Source organism: Myotis davidii, unplaced genomic scaffold (genome assembly GCF_000327345.1).
Source record: "Myotis davidii unplaced genomic scaffold, ASM32734v1 scaffold964, whole genome shotgun sequence".
NCBI lineage: Eukaryota > Metazoa > Chordata > Mammalia > Chiroptera > Vespertilionidae > Myotis > Myotis davidii.
The window spans coordinates 405,714-422,499 of NW_006298351.1; the positions used below are offsets into that span (position 1 = coordinate 405,714).

The 16,786-nt window shown below is 45.6% G+C and overlaps 1 protein-coding gene across 2 annotated transcripts in view; it reads right to left on the reverse strand.

The window, feature by feature from the left end:
- Positions 1-4,364, reverse strand: part of BRINP1 (bone morphogenetic protein/retinoic acid inducible neural-specific 1) — a 143,123-nt gene extending 138,759 nt beyond the window's left edge. The window contains exon 1 of one of the 2 annotated variants that reach the window (XM_006773978.2): positions 4,032-4,364. The gene's annotated coding sequence lies outside the window, so the exon portion shown is untranslated. Of the gene's footprint in view, positions 1-2,928; positions 3,084-4,031 lie in introns of those variants that run through there. The other variant, XM_006773979.2, reaches the window with a different exon arrangement.
- Positions 4,365-16,786: the final 12,422 nt, after the last annotated feature.

The window sequence follows — 16,786 nt, forward strand, 5'->3', positions numbered from 1 at the left end:
TTATAAAGCAACTATTATGTGTCAGTCCTTGGGGATTTAAAAAAATGCTCATTAGAAGACCATATGGAAGAGGGCAAGCTAGACACACACCCACAGAGCTATAAAGCAAAGCAAACAGAGACACAGCTAAAATGGAGTTTCACAGACATTTCTGTGAAAGAACCAGGGAGAAAGAGCTTAATCCCAAAATAAGATTTCGGGAAGACCTCTTGGAATGGTCATTTGAGCTGGATGTTGAAATATGGGTAGGGTTATTAAGAGTAGACGCTGAGGTGGAGAAATGGAAGAGACAAGATAAAGGTATTCCTAGCAGAAGGATTAGAGTGGAAAACAATGAGGGGATTATTGGGAATTACTTCTGAAGGCTTGTTCTTTTCGCATGACCCCTACCTGTCCTTAACCATGACCCCTATCTTGTCCTTAACCATGATTACCAGGGTTTCACTGGTCAATTTGTTAATCTTTGGAATTCAGCAAGTGTGACGCAGGAAGAGAATGGCAGGATATGTCTGACCTTAGTGGCCTCTTCAGGGGATACGTGCTGATGATTTTGTCTAAGGAATTGGGAGGGGACAAACTAGAGGATGCAAATCACAAAATGTGTCTTCACACACCTGAAGGCCCCGTGGGCAAAGAAAGACCTTTCCACACAAATATGATGACTTTGTGGTCAATGGCACAAACTCTTGCAAGCCCAAGATGTTTTATCTGGACTGAGCAGGGGCGAGTGTTGTTAAGGTCCCCACCTGTAGTGCTTCAAATAAATTCATTGCAGCCTCAGCTGGGCCATCTAAACTCAACAGGGGCCCGGTAGCTGATTTGGAATCTCTGAGCTGCTTCTCCTTGGTTGAAATGGAGTCACAGCTCCCCCTTCTGGGAACCCAAGTGCCATCCAGCCCCAGAAAAACCTGTGTGGAAAAGGCATTATTGCAGATGCTCCTGAAACCCGCACATTTTTTGCCTCAGTGCTTGCCTGCACCCCCGAAACACTCATCTCAGGGTCTGGGTACATACTTCTGTGAGGGCCTGATTCTGACTTCTCAAAAGCCTATCTTTCATAGGCCTTTATATTTCTCCTTCTGTGTGACCATGAGTCCCAGTCTTCCTGTTGGGTGATGCCTTTACATAGGGGAACACGATTTGGTGCGGAGGTTGCAGTTCCCTTTGGGGGAATACAGCAAGTAGGAAAGGTTTCTGGATCTGTGTGTGCACGCCTGTATGAGTGCATGTGTGCCCACACAGGCTCCTGTGACTGGGAGATGTATAATATGCATAAGGGCAAGATTCTTTATAATAACATAAAGGCATTAATTTGCCTGAAGTATTTGCATCAGTGGATGGGTATACACCTAGCTCTATGGAAAGCAGTCATGCCTTAATAAAGAGCTCAGGTACAGTTCAGATGCGCTACAATCACAGCCCGTATTGGACCCCTGCCTGCGTGCAATTCTCTGAAGGCATTGGAGAAAGAATGTATGTTTATGTGTGAGCGTGAATGTGCGTGTGAGTGTGTGTGTGTGTGTGTGTGTGTGTGTGTGTGTGTGTGTGTATGTCTAGCGAGGAGAATGATTGAGGCATTAGACCCTTTCTCTCCCGGATCATGTTTCCAGACGAAGCAGCTTTGAAATGCGTCTCCGAAAAGTGTTTGATGAAGGAAGACGGCGAATGTCTTGGGTAAGAGCACACTGGCAGGATAGGGGTGAGGAGCAAGTTATAATCCCTGGGCAGCGTGGCATTGATCTGGGTGGCAGGTTCTAGCCCTGGGCATACCACCAACTCCCTACGGAATGTTAGAGAATTCTCCTTCCCTCTCTGGGCCACAGAGTCCTGCCTGTCTGTTCTTTAACAGTCCTTCCAGATTTGGTTGTCTATGGATTCAAAGAGAGAAAATGTGAGCAGCTCCTTACATAGGATCTCCTCTGCCTCACACTCCCACCCAAAATGAACTTGGGAGCTCCAGTCTGATGGAGTTTCTGGAACAGATTCCTTGTAGCCTTATGAAGGCTTCAGTTTCAGGTATCAGCCTCTGGCCAGAGAATGGTGTGTCTGCAAGTGCTTGCAAGTAGCACCCCCACCCACCCGTCAGGGCAGGTTCCTGCCAACACACGTTTGCTTTTATTTCTCCCCAGAAGATACATATATACATACATATAAATGATTTTTAAGACATGTCTATTTCTACTTTTATTTCCCCAATAGGTCTTTTCAGCAGCCCCTTTCTAGCCAGATAAGAGGCTATGTCCCAGCCCCTCAGCTCTTGTCCTCCCCTAGCCTTGCTTCTGAGACCTGAACGGCGGCAAAGGGCTGCCTCTTACCTTGGAAAAGTAACAGCTGCCGAATCTGGAAGCCATGAACAGCAGTAAAACTCAGCATTTTTGCTGAGTAGGGCAAGCCTTTAGGAGGCCGCCAGGAATCCAATCAATGGCTGGCCTCAATGTCCCAGCCCAGCAGGACCTAGCCAGGGTGGCCCAGGGACTTACCTAGAGAGCCTCTTGGGAGGTGGAGGAAAGAGGAAAGAGGGTCGTGGCCTGAACTGTCTTCCTTACTGAGAGCCTTCCCACCACCCCTGTGCCCTTGGCACTATTTTGGAGCCTAGCAAGAGATGTGAGGTGCAAACAGACAGCAGGGCAGCAATTTAAGTCAATTACCGCCATATCCTGCCACGAGTTCCCACCCACAACCTGTTCCCAAATTGTAGGTCTCCCTCAGTACACACACACACACACACACACACACACACACACACACACACTGCTACTCTGCCTCCTCCCAGGGTCCCCCTAACTCCAGGGGAGCCATGAGGAGGAACAGTTTAGGAAGAAGATATTCTCGTGGGCTCCCCAAGCCTGTCTGAAATGGGGAAGGGAAGAAGGAATCTGTCACGGGGAAGCACCCCATCCATCTCCTTTCGTATTACCCAGCGCTTACCCCCAATGAAATTTGCAGGCATTTGAGATCCCGTGGAACTATGATGGGTGAGCAAGTCCCCGAGGGCTCTTTCTCCTTTTCCTTTAGGGGGATCCATGCAAACTTGCCCAGATCCTCCCCCAAAACACCAGAAGCGGAAGGTGCTGTTATGCTGTTATAATTCCAAATGAAGAAGCGGGCAGACTCTATCCCAGACTTGTCAGGCCCCAGATAAGGAGCCCACTGCTGACTTCCCCCTTTCTCTGTCACCCACTATCCAGTGACTCCCAATTCCCATCAGAATGCTGGAGTCTGCCTAGTGTGGAATTTAAAGTGACAGCATCTCCTTGCCTCAAGGTTTGGCCATTTCTTTCATATGAAATGGTGAGTCCAAGCCTTAGCAGGTCTCCATCCTTTGGAGAATTTCCTTCATGGGTACCAATATTGGGCTAAATAAGGCACCATCCTTATCCCCATAATCCTCCCCAAACCCCAAGCCCAGAGCCCCAGGAGGAAGTCCACAGCGGGTTTCCCAATAGCCTACGTGATCCCATAGTAAGATCCCATTTTCGTGTAAGCTGGAGACCTAATTAAAAAGACACATACAAACACATAGGTACAAACATGCACACACACATCGTGCCGTAAGTAGGTTATAGGACCTCTCTTCACCCCTCCTGGGTACATATATACACACATTCTCTTCTCTCTCTCTCCTCTCTCTCTCTCTCTCTCTCACTCTCTCTCTCTCTCTCTCTCTCACACACACACACACACACACACACACACACACCAAGCACACACGCATCAAACGCACGACGCTGCACACGCAAACACACACTAGCACCACATCAAGTTCCTACCACGGTACACACGTCGGGAGCGCGCTGGGAGCACACATGCCACTTCCTAAAACCCGCATTTAACCCTATCCACCCCAGAATACAGAGCCCCCCCCCCAACCCCCCTTCCCGGGAACCTAAGAGGACTCGGAGGCGGCAGACCGAGGGGAGAGGGAAAGGTGCCGAGAGGAACGGGGGCGGGGCGGGCGGGTGCGCCCCTCCTGCGGCCCGGCGTCTCCAAGGGCAGATGGGCTGCGGGGCGCTGCGCCCGGGCCGCCTTACCTGGAGTCAATGTCCGTCTTTGGCGGAGAGCTGCGGGCGGACGCTTTTTATTCGGTTCGGTGGGAACTTGGGAGAGCCCGGCGTCCAGCTCGCATCCCGGGAACGGCGAGGGGACTGCAGGCGTGAGGGTACCTGGCTCCTAGCAGCCTGGCTCATACTCAGCCGTCAAGTCCCCTTGGCTGGTCCCGAGGACAGGCATGAATCCCGGCTCCGGAAGGCGGTCACTAGTCCCTTTGCCCCTGGGCTCTCTCGCTCTGGCTCTGGCTCTCTCGCTCGCTCTCCCTCTCTCTCTCTCTCTTGCGTTCGTTCGCCTGCGCTTCCCTCCTCCCCCCGTCTGAGTAGTGTTTTGTACATCTTTAGGCGATGGAGGAGATGAGGAGGAAGAGGAGGAAGAGGGGGAGGAGGAGGAGAGGAGAGAGGCCTCTTTGGAGGGAGGGGGGACCTGGGTGGGCAGAGGCTGGGCCATTGGGGACTCTCTTAGGTCTGAGGCTATGGGGCGGCACGTCCCCGTGTGTGAGCAGAGAAAGGGGCTGTGAAACCCGCATCCTGATGTTCTTAAAGCGCGTCCGTAGCGGTGCGAGTCACGACTATCTGCGTGTTTCTGGGTATGCGGGTGCTTGTGTGTCTGTGTGTATCCAAGTGCGATTTTGTCTGGGGAGGTGCCCGTGTGGGTCCGTTTGTATCTATGCGCCTCTCTACGAGTATTTCAGCCCGTTTGTTCCTCTGATTGTGTAGGCAGGAGCCCACGGAACCTCCCAGAATTAAGCAAGCGCTTCTCTAGGTGGGCAGGATGTAGGCGTGAGAAGCTGAGGGGACGCAAAGTTCTCTGGATCAAACCAGAGGCAGGGAAAGGGCGAGGGTACTGCGGGGGCGAAGGCATTTACAGAGAGGCAGCCAAAGAGACGGGATGGAGCCTGAGATGCAGGCTGCCGTGGCCGACACGGGGCCTCTGCCCGAGGCAGAAAAGGAGGCCAGTAGACACTCGGAATTCTCACACGGTGCACACTCAGTCTGTTCGCTGCCTTCGCTTCCTTTCTAAACATCAACTAAATCAGCAAGGACGATTCCTAGCCCCTGGAAGCTTAGGCAGTTGCAGGCAGCGCCAGCGAAGCTACCAGATGGAGGAGCAGGGAGCAATAAGGGAAAAGTGATGAGAAATTCAAAGGAACCCGGATTCAGTCAAAGTGCAGGCTCTAGACCGGGTGGAATCCTGCAGCTAATGTGATCTTGGTCACACTTCTTACCTCTTAAGCCTCAATTCCTCACCGGTATAATGAGAGAGTATAACTACCTATCAAACATGGTTGGTGTAAGATTTCAATGAGTTAATGTAGCTAAAAGTACTTAGAATTCTGCGGACACCTAGCAAGTACTCAAAGCATGTTATCTGTAATTATGACTGCTAGTGTTATTAATGCCATTATTATGCAAAGGAGGCTAGGAGAGGTGTGAGAACTACAGAGACCCAGAAGGACCAAGGGGCTAAGTGAATTAGAGGAAGAGGAGTCTTGAAACAAAACAGAAGATACATTTTTTTTGAGTGAGAAAAGAGGAGGAGACAGAGAACTAACCAGAATGAGCCTAGGTCTCAGCAATACAGGCCTGGGGGGAAGGGGAGGAGGAGGGAGAAGAGGTTAGAGCTACAGTTCAAAGCTCCTCTCTGCTTCGGCTTCATTCTCATCCGAATGAGGGGTAGTCAGCACCACGGACAGCTCTCCAGCCACTGACCATGGCAGTGATTGATTTCTCTCTCCAGCAGGTGAAAACTTCTCTTTTTCCTTAGGGCCGTTTTTTTTTCCCTTCCCTGGGCTTCTGTCCCAGGTTCAGACCCTGTGCAGTGGTTCCCGAGACAGCTCTGACTTTGATCCCAACCACAAAGAGATACCACTCACCATCACACACTGCTTCTCTCCTGTCCAAGTTAAGGTCTCCTGGTCTTCCCCCCTTCCTTTTTTCATTCTCCCAGGCCTTTTCTCTCAGTCTTTCGCTACCCTTTCCCTTCCTTTATTCTTTCCTTCTTTTCTCTGTGTTTCTCCATCACCTCTCCTTGAGTGAGAGTAGGCAGCAGCAGCCCTGCTGGGAATATAGTTTTGAAATCAGTCTGAAACAACCTAGTTAGGCAGCTTCTGAGGAGGCCCAGGTTACAGACTGATTCCTCTTAGCTCTTCTCTCTTAATCGACCTCCCAAGATGGGCTGTGGTCCACATGCCTTAGAAAGAGAGGACTTCACACTGTGAAACATTTCCCTTTCTTCCTCTCCTCCACCCCACACAGCCAGTATTTCCCTCAGGAAACACAAACCCTTCCCAGTTCCAACTATTGTGAGAATAAAAGAGAAGAGGGAATGAGAGGGCTTTTGAACTTTTACCATGCACCTGGAATTTCATTTGCAGCTTTGCTATTTTATATTTGATAATTCTCAAAATGCTGTGAGGTATGAGGAAGGTAATACCATCCCATTTTTACATCGTAGGAAATGGGAGCTGGGAAAACTTGAGTAGCATGCCAAGGCATAATTCCACACCCAGTCCAAGTCCAAAATCTTTACTGCGGCTTCTGGAAATAATGGAGAAGCATTGGGGTAATTGGAAAAGCTTAGAATTTTAATGGGGCCACCACACTCAACCATAAATATCAACTTAAATGGCTGAGACCATTGCATCCTTTGTGCCAATGGAGTGCTTATCAGCTCTTGTCCCTGCAGGAGGAGGTGAAGGCTTTGCATGGACAGATATAAGACTTAACCAAACCCTATGGTTTGTGAGTTTTGAATAAAACGCCAACCTTTCCAGGTCTTACTTCATTTGCACGTGGCTCTGTTTAGCTCCCCTGTTTTTATGAAGAAAGGCTAAGAGAGCCAGTTTTAAAAGTCTCCAAAGACCCCTTGGTCATCAGAAAAGTTCTCAGTGTAAAGCATTCCTAATGACTTATGGAGAAAGCAATCCGGACCATCTGGGTAACATTTCTGCAGAAATACACACGGGTGGGAAAAGGTTTAGAGGCCAAAAATATATTTCTTTTTTTTCTCCTTTGCCAAAGAAAGAACATTTAAGGCAGCTTGAGATATGTGAGAAATGTCTTGTTCTTTCCTTGGGGTGGGTGTTGGTGAGCAGCTGTTTGCTATTTCCACTGAATTTACCAAGGGCTTGCATGTGGAGAAGCTGCCAAAGAATTGGGGTAGACTTAAGAAGGAACTTCCTGTCTTTAAATCTTGGGTGATATAAAATGGGACCTTTGCCAAGGACATTTTAATGAGACAATGTGATGGTTCATTTTTATTTTCCCATTATGATGATTTGATAAGCATGGTATATTTGCAGTCATAGACCCCTTTGAGAACCTCAGAATTTCAATAGACCCTCTCTCTTCTGAAAAATATACTTACAAAAATGCCTACAAAGTTTTGCATGGCATTTCATTTGCCAATCTCATTCATGGATATGTTTACCTGGAACCAGCTTCAAGATCTCTAGAGTGGATGATTTTTCTGCTCTCCAGCCTGACCTTAAATTTTATAGGTTGCTTCATTATAGTTGAGCTTGAGAATTTGGAAAGTGGAAGCCAAGAGGGAAATAAAAAAGCGGGTAAACAGCCCTTTTTTGTAGAAATAGACAAGAAATATAGATAAATGTTCAGTGACAAAAATGGAGGTTTTACTTCCTCCTCTGTAAATAAAGATAAGATTGAGCCCTATTTGTGCAGGACTCTGAGCCACCTGCCACTGCCTCAGAAGCTTAAGTTTACTACTCCTGTCAAATCTCAAAGGAGTTAAAATACTTTAATCTGGGGTTCTTTGGGTTCAGAACAGACGGAACAACTTAAGCCCACATGTGTTAAGTGCCTACTGAAGATTCAGAAATAAATATCCTCCCTGGTATCTGCCTTCTAGGAGCTCAAGTCCATTACTGAGCCCTACTTATCTCTAAACAATCACAATGTACCACAGTGTGTAGCTGGCATGGCAGGGTCTACAGGAAAAGCTGCAGAAGCTAAGGGGAGAACAAGTTTGTCTTTATATGAGATGCAATGTTTTGCACCTAGCAAGAGTTATTTTTACTTTGTTTTAAATGCAGCTGAATTAATAAGAACTAATATTTACTGAGTGATTACTATGTATGAGCAACATTCAAGCCTTTCATATCTTTCTCGTCTAGATTTTTATTACCATGTCCTAATTGAATAAAAATGAGATATGCCATTTAGTCTTCTCTCTCTTTCTCTCTTTCTCCCTCTTTATCTTGCTCTTTGATCCCTACCTCTTCCTTTTCACTGTCACCCTTCCCCTAACCTGCTGGGGCAATAAGCTTAAAACACAACTCTAACCCACCACTCTATTTATCCAAAACCTGGAGGATTTTGCATTGCAAACCAAAGTACTAAAATCAGAACCTTTCTGCCCAGAATTAAATGCCCTCCATCTTCTGGCTGGTGTTCTTTACTGTATTATTTACACCTAGTTATCATCCCTGTATATTCACTGTTAACAAAAATCAACTCCTCATGGCTTCTAGTTCCAAGTGCCCCTCTTCCTGAGCCCTAGTTAGACCCAGTCCTTCTACTTTCATGTCTTCTTCTCCCCGGTAACCCTTCAGTTCTGCATGATACCAGGTGCCCTATTATCAGCTTCCTCACACCTGAAGTCTCTGTCGTAACATGTATCATCATTGTAATTAAACAGCGATGGGTGATATTATTTGTTTAACATGTATTTCCTGAGCTAGAACTAGAACTCAAGGGCTTAAAAGTTATATTCACAATGAGACTCTGGCACATAAAAAAATACAGTGAAAAGGTATTAACTGTGCCCTGTGTGCCCAGGAAGTACTCAGTGTACTTCACAAATGTTACTTCATATCCCTCAAATAGTCCTGTGATATCAGTACTATTATTATGATTATAATCCCTATTTTCAGATGAGAAAAACTGGGAGGCTAAATGCATTTCCCAGTATCACATACCAGATCCAAGATTCAAACCCAGGCTACCCCACTACAGACCCCATGCCCATAGCCACTGTGCTGCCCCAGGCTTTTGCATGGGAGGAGCCCAGGATATATTTATTGCACAAACAGAAATTCTTCGTAAGCCCTTCAATCTTTGAGAATATTGATACCCTTTACTTTCTGCCTTTTCTGATGCCTATTTGCATATGTGAACCGTGATCTTGGTACTCCTGGCTACTGGCTGTGTTCTTTCAGCAAGCACACTGGTATTCTGGAGCCATGCCCTCACCTATGAATGCCTTGAGGAGGAATTGCATGCCTCCTGGTCTCACAACAGGCTCCCTCCGCCAGGAGGATGGATGCATTTGGACAGGAGCACTGTGCAGGCTTCTTTCCCTGGATATGCCTAGCTTTCTCTCTCAACTCCCTCTCTCTTCCATGTTGCCAAAGTTCCCGTTGCCTGGAGCCCGAGCTTGCCATGGCCGTTACCTTGGTGGCATATGATTTCTAAAAAGGGTTTTTTAAAAAGACGTCCAGAAAAACACTATCCTGTTGGCTTAGTGTCCAAGGATAACCCTATTGCCAATTGCAGTAGTCCACGTGAATTATAACTCAGCATATGTAAGCCTTTTGAAATCTCAGATAGTTGCTGCCTTGTTCGCTTTGTTTTTTGGGACCTCACTTTTGCAATGACTGAAAGATGAGGTAGGCACAGCAGGTAGCCCCACTTTACAGAAAAGGAAACAACCTCAGGAACTTAGTATGACTCACAGAGGAACACACTTTTGTAATGATGGACCCACAGCTTGACCCAGGTATTCAAACTCATCAAGGCTGGTGGACTGGCTCTCTCTTTGTTTCTCTGTTTAACACTGTTTTGGTGGTTTCATGATCAATCCATTCCACTCTCCTCTGTCTTCTCACCTTCCTCTTTGTAATAATAGGCTTACCTTACCCCAGCTCTAACTCTCTGCCACATTCCACTAGGGGGAGCTCTACATAGGCTGTTGGTAGGGTTTGACTGCCTTGCATCCATTTTCCTCTTGTGCTAACACCACCTTTAATTTCCTTTGGGAAACCAGCCTTTTAAGTCTCTCAGTCCATGTGGTTCTACGGGTGCTGATTCTAGCCCTGGCACTAGGGCATATGACCAAGATCAGCCAGGCAGGGGGTTCTGTCCCAGTGGTGGGTTTAGAGATGGGTACAATCTGTCAGCCCCGGCACATTTACTGGAACCGTTATTAAAACTCATAAAAACAATATGATAAGAATGGGCATACTTAGCTGGTAAAACCCAAGCCTGGAGTTCTGGCGATGACCTTTGTCACCACAATGAGGAGGCCTGACGGGGAATGAAGGCAACACGGAGAAAGGCTTATCCACAAGATAGACCCAGAGATACCTGGAGTCACAGACGGACACTTGACCTTCTCAGCCAATAACATTCCTTTCTATTTAAGCCAGTTTGCTTGGCTTTTTGTCACTCACTATCAAATGTATCCTGATAGCATTATCCATCAGGATGATTGAGTTTTTGATTTACAGAGACCAGAGTAGAGAGATGAACTTGAAGCCAGGTGACCAGCCAACAGTCTAGTTCCTGTCTCCAGGAAGCCCTGTGCTCCAGACAAATCAAGCCTCTTTGTCCTTCTGGGGCATGTGTTCTCAACTTATTTGGCAGGCAGAATTCTAGAACTGACCCCTGTACTCCGGCCCTTGTATAATCCCTCTCCTTGGAGTGGGGGTAGAACCTGTGAATATAATGAGATATAACTCTCATGATTATGTTAGATTATCTAGCAAGAGACAGTGGGTGATCTCTAGGTCTCTGATTGACAGCTAGCAGGAAACCAAGAACCTGAGTCCTACAACCACAAGGAAGTGGATTCTGCCTACAATGTCTGAGCTGAGGACACCAAGCTCCAGATGACAGTCACAGCCTTAGCTCACCCACTGCTTTCAGCCTGACGAGACCCTGAGTAAAGAATTCAGTCATTCCGTGTCTGGACTTCTGACCTGCAGGAACTGTGAGACAATAAATGTGCACTATTTTTTAAGCCATTAAATGTGTGGGAATTTGTTGCACACCAACAGAAAATTACTATGATCTATAACTTGGGTAGTTGTATCAAATCATCTCTACAGTCAGTCTCCCCTTTCAGATCTGACCATGCACGATCAGGTGACAGTACCTGCTGCTGCTAAATATCTGCAGGCTCCTATATGATCTCTCAATGTCCCATAGCCTACCTCACATCTACTCACAAATACCTTCCAGGCAAGAGAAGGGAAAATCCCTCCCACTCAGCTTGCAAAGCTATCCCACCAGCGCTTCCTTGCTCTATTGATTTATAATTTTGAAGTTAATTCCATCTGGATACACATGATTACTTGGGGTGGGGGAAGTGAAAGCGAGTGTCTACTTGTCCCACAGCTTGCTCTCGACCAGGAAGACAGTCTTCTGATCTGGTGACATCATTTTTTTCTTCGATGGGAATAAATACTAATTATTTTCAAGTCAGTGAGTATAGTGAATGTGAGAAATAGAGTTTGAAGTCAAACAGATTTGGACCCAAACCTGGCATCACCATTCCCCAGGAAGGCACAAAGTAAGCCTTACCAGGAACTGTACACATGCAGCATTAACCCTGCAAGTCTCAATGTCTTCCTTTGACAAATGGGGATCCAATAACTTACCTGGAATTTATTTATTGAGTCCCTTCTCTGAGCCAGACATCTGGTCCAGAGCAGTGAATGGATCATTCCCCTTGGGAGTGTACAGTCTCATTAGGAAGTAACCCTTATCCCAGCAACGTTGTTGTAATGATTAAATGAGATAAGCGCTTAGCATGAAGCCTGATATATGGTACCTACATCAATGGGAGCCAGGCTTAGAGATGTTATACCTCCCACTAATAATCACGTAATTATTAATAACAGCATTTATTGAGCACTTACTTTGGACCAGGCATTTCTCTGTTTTCCATGTGTCAACTCATAGAATCTTCATAAAAATTCCAATAGGTAGGTGTTATGATTATCATCCCTAAAGAGAAAAAAATTGGTAAGACAAATTCATATAGTTGAACCCAAAATTCAATGCATTTAACCATGATTCCCTGTCCCCTCTCACTTGATAAGTAAAAGGGATGAGAGAGGGGAGAGAGTTGTTTTGTTTACATGTTTTATTTTGAGTGGTGAATCCTTCCCTATACTCCAATTGTATATATTGTGAGTACCCCATACATGACAGATTCTGAGCAAGTTACCATCACTGACTGGGCTGACTGGGTCAGACAAAATAATATCACTAGCATTGCTGTTTTTCTTTATTGTTTTTATTTGCCACATATTTCATGCCTAAAATGTGCCAGGAAGTTTGCTAAGAGCTTCACAAATATTATATAATTAAATTAATTGATTAAAATAAGCTTCAAAAAAGCCATGAGTCACAGGTTTTCTCCACTCTCACAGATGAAGAAACTGAGGATCCGAGAAGTGAAATGAGCCCAGCTGGTGTGGCTCAATGTTTGAGTATCAACTCATGAACTAAGAGGTCATGGTTTAATTCCTGGTCAGGGCACGTGCAGGTTTACAGGCTCAATGCCCAGTAGGGGGCATGCAGGAGGCAGCCAATTGATCATTCTGTCTCATCACTGATGTTTCTCTCTCTCTCTCCCTCTCCCTTCCGCTCTCTGAAATCAATAACAACATATTAAAAAAAGAAAAAAAAGAAGTAAAATGATTTGCTCAAGGACCCCAGCTAGCAAGAGCTGACGTTTGGCTTGAAATCCCAACCCCATGAGTCTGTGTTCTTAACTGCTGTGCTTATCTGTACTCAGCCATGCCAGGTCGCACCTTTGCAAACTGTAACACAGGACTGCAAGCCCCACTTACTTGTGCCCAGTGATTAAAGTAGCAAGGAAACACATTTTCATTCAGCTTCAGCCTCACTGTTCCTGAGAAGGTACGGTTGTCTTATTATTTTATGACATAAATATCTTTTTGCCAGTGTTTAGAATTGACTTCTATTGCAATTAGCTTGAGTTTAGCTGGCTAATCCTAATTTTGTTTTTAAAAGTTAACTTTATTGTTGAAAGTACTGCAGATGTCCCTCTTTTTTCTCCCATTGACCCCCCCCCACCTTGCTCCCACCCCCCACCCTTTTGTTTCAAACCACCAGATATGCTTAGATTTGCAATATTTCTTGGTGTCTCCTTAGTGTTACCTCTTGTCTATCTCTTGCCTGGGGCAGCCATTGCCAGTGGATCACAAGACCCTCTCTCACAAAATCCCCAAACACTTCAGTACAGCCCTCGCAGCAACAACTACCCATCAATTAGACTAGTCACCGGAGATGAAACCCAAGTGTCAGCCCTGCATGTTCTCTACCTGAGACAGGTGAAGGCCCTCTGTAGATGCTAGAGATAAAAGCATACCTGTCTGATGGCAAGATCAAACAGAAAGAATTATCTAAATTGTGAACTAAGGATATCTTTCTCTTTCCATCCTGAAGGCCAAGCACCGTGTCACTTTTACCCTCCCCCATGTTTCATTACAGATGTCAGTGCAGAAAAACTGTTTATGGAGCCCGGTTCCCAACTGCTAGCTTGTGTAAAATACAATATTTATGAAATCCAGACATAGTTGCAGGTATCAAACCTAATTTCATTGGGATGTGGGCACTGTAGGCTTTACTGGGGACAGGTAGCCCAAGAAAGAAATGAATGTCTGTTTGCTTAAACAATGAGGGGTAAACAAAGCCGCGGTTAATGAATGCAGGCATTGTTTTTCTCTGCCAGGACAGGTGCCTGCGTTAGTTGTTGCTGATACGAACACTGTTAAGCAAGCACGCCAGGATCCAACCACGCCATGTGCGTTTCCATGCGAGTCATCCTGCTGGGTCGCTGCACACGCCAGGGGCTGCAACAACTCTTCAGACAGGCTTTGAACAGGAGCACTTAATCAAACTGGCAGTATCAATTAGCATTCTCTTGCTTAGAAATGACAAGAAACTCATATGAAACTAACTGCAGCAACAACAAAAAAGAAAGTATTGCTTCATGTAACTTGCTTGGATTTGACCATGTCATCAGGACCCATCCTGCCTGCCTCTCTCAGTTCCTCGTTCCTCTGGGTGGCTACGTGGTCAAGCAGAAGTTCTTTACACGGTAGCTGAAGAGTGAATCTAACTGCTCCTGGAAGTCCCAAGACTGGGAGTCTAAATGGCTGCAATGGGGTTGTGTCCCCATCACTGAACTTCCATCATGGTGTTCTAAGCTCCATATGCAGAGGATAACTCACTATTGCCTCAGTCAGATGGATTAAAGGGAAAAGGTGGCTCCTCAGAAGAAAATTTGGGGGTGCTATCAGCAGAAATATGGGGGAAAAGATAAGTGATACCAAAGCAACAAATGTCCGCATCCCCAACGCATTTGGCCCAAGTCACAGCTGGCTGCTGGTCTCCCTTAGGAACGTGCACACACACACACACACACACACACACACACACACACACACACCCCACATTTACATTTTAAATAATTTTTTAGTATTTCACCGAAAAGCAACAGTGGATGCTCAGGATATTCGCCTTCACGGATAGCTCTGTCCACCTCCGTATCTTAGAATCAGCATCTTCATCTCTTAGAACCCACACCTCTTTTTCAACACGCAGACCATGTTTTTCTTACATCTTTCCTAGGGTTCTTTTAGCATCCTAGAACTTTAACAGAGAGAAGCTTAAATATTGCCGAACCTTCCACATTTTACAATTCAACGATCACAGTTAATTTTCAAATATTCTAATGATGTTATTAAACATCACCAAAGATAGTAAAAATTGATTTTGTTCCTTTTTGTAAATGTACATGCCCAAACTCAAAAGCATTGCAAAGAACAGGAGAAAATGCATGTGATTAGAAAGTGGGAGCTAGAAATGTGTTGTTGTTTTTTTAATTGCCTCCTTTTCCTGTCTCAAGAGACTACAGAGCATAATCCAGGTATCTATGTATTGAAAATATCAAAACAATGAGCAATAATCTGCATATGGCATTTCCCACTCTCTGATCTCCACCAGTAGCTCTAGTATACTGATTACTTTAAGCACATGGATGGCGATGTCTAATCAATATATTGAGAGATCTACGGAACTGGCATGTAAGAAGCAGCCAAGAATTACATTCAGAGGCTCATATTCTCCTGGGGGCTTCAGGCTTAACCATAGTAAAACAAAGACTTATACTTTTGATATTTATTTTATATATTGAAATGCCATTTAACAAAGAAAAATCAACCAAAAAAAATGAGTTCTCGTGTCAGAGGTTCGCCCTCACTGGACTAGGTCAATGGACTTTGCATGAAAGAAGAATTATATGTCAGTGTGTTCCTTAGACAAGCTGAGTCCTTACTTAAAATGCTGACACCAGAGCCCATCAAAGCTCTTCTAAGCCATGTTTATGTGGGGTAGGGACTAGACAACTTCATGTTTAATAAAAAACAAGGTGATTCCAAAATAAAGGTTATTAAGCACAGACAGAGTCATCTCCAAAGATCAAAAAATCTCCTTAATGCCCATAAACACTTTGAGCATTTAGGAAACATCACCTGCTGCCTCAGGTTCCCACCTAATGGGAAAGGTGCGAAGGCTTCCAGCCGAGATGTCCATCACAGATCTAAGGAGACAGGAGGACTCCTGTGCAGTTAATTAGCAACCAAGGCCCACGATCCCCACACAAAGGTTCCTGAGCAGCTCCGACTGGGTCTCCCAGCACTAAGAACTCAACTGGAAACATTGAAGACCAGGCTAATGGAACATAAAGTCACCTCAAGTTTGCGAGTCTGCGTAGCTTGTCAAAAGGTGAGAAACACTCACCCGGCAAGTGCTGCTCAGTGGTTGAGCATCAACTTATGAACCAGGAGGTCACAGCTCGATTCTCAGTCAGGGCACATGCCTGGGTTTCAGGCTCCATCCCCAGTGGGAGGTGTGCAGGAGGCAGCCGATAGATGACTCTCTCTCATCATTGATGTTTCCATCTCTCTCTCCCTCTCCCTTCTTCTCTGAAATCAATAAAAATCTCAAAAAATAAAAAATAATTACCTGTAAGTTGAAATGAACCTAGGAGTTGAAAAAACTCTGGCTGGTGCCCCAAACCCTTGACAGGTCACCAGGATGGGCCAAGACAGGTCCTGCCTGCTTTGTAAATCTCTGAAGGCCACCAAAGGTTTCCTGAAGAAGAAACCCTTCATTTCCCATAGTATTTCATTTTCTTTTATTTTTTGAAATATATTTTTATTGATTTCAGAGAGGAATAGAGAGGGAGAGATAGAAACATCAATGATGAGAGAGAAGCATTGATCGGCTGCCTCCTGCACACACCCCACTGGGGATCAATCCCACAACCTGGGCAGATGCCCTTGACCAGAATCCAAACTGCGACTCTTCAGTCCACAGGCTGACACTCTATCCACTGAGCAAAACGCACAACCTGGGCAGGTGCCCTTGACCAGAATCCAACCTGCGACTCTTCAGTCCGCAGGCTGACACTCTATCCACTGAACCAAACCAACTAGGGCTCCCATAAGTATTTTACAGACAAGACTAGTGGCAACGTACATTGATCAATGAGCTAGAATCAAACCCTATTTCTTGTTCCTCTTAGGGCTCCCATAAGTATTTTATAGACAAGACTAGTGGCAACGTACCTTGATCAATGAGCTAGAATCAAACCCTATTTCTTGTTCCTCTTACTGTTTTCAGGAAAGCAGTCTGGGAGCTGGGAAGAGGCAGGGGGGGGTTTTTCTAGCTTCTCT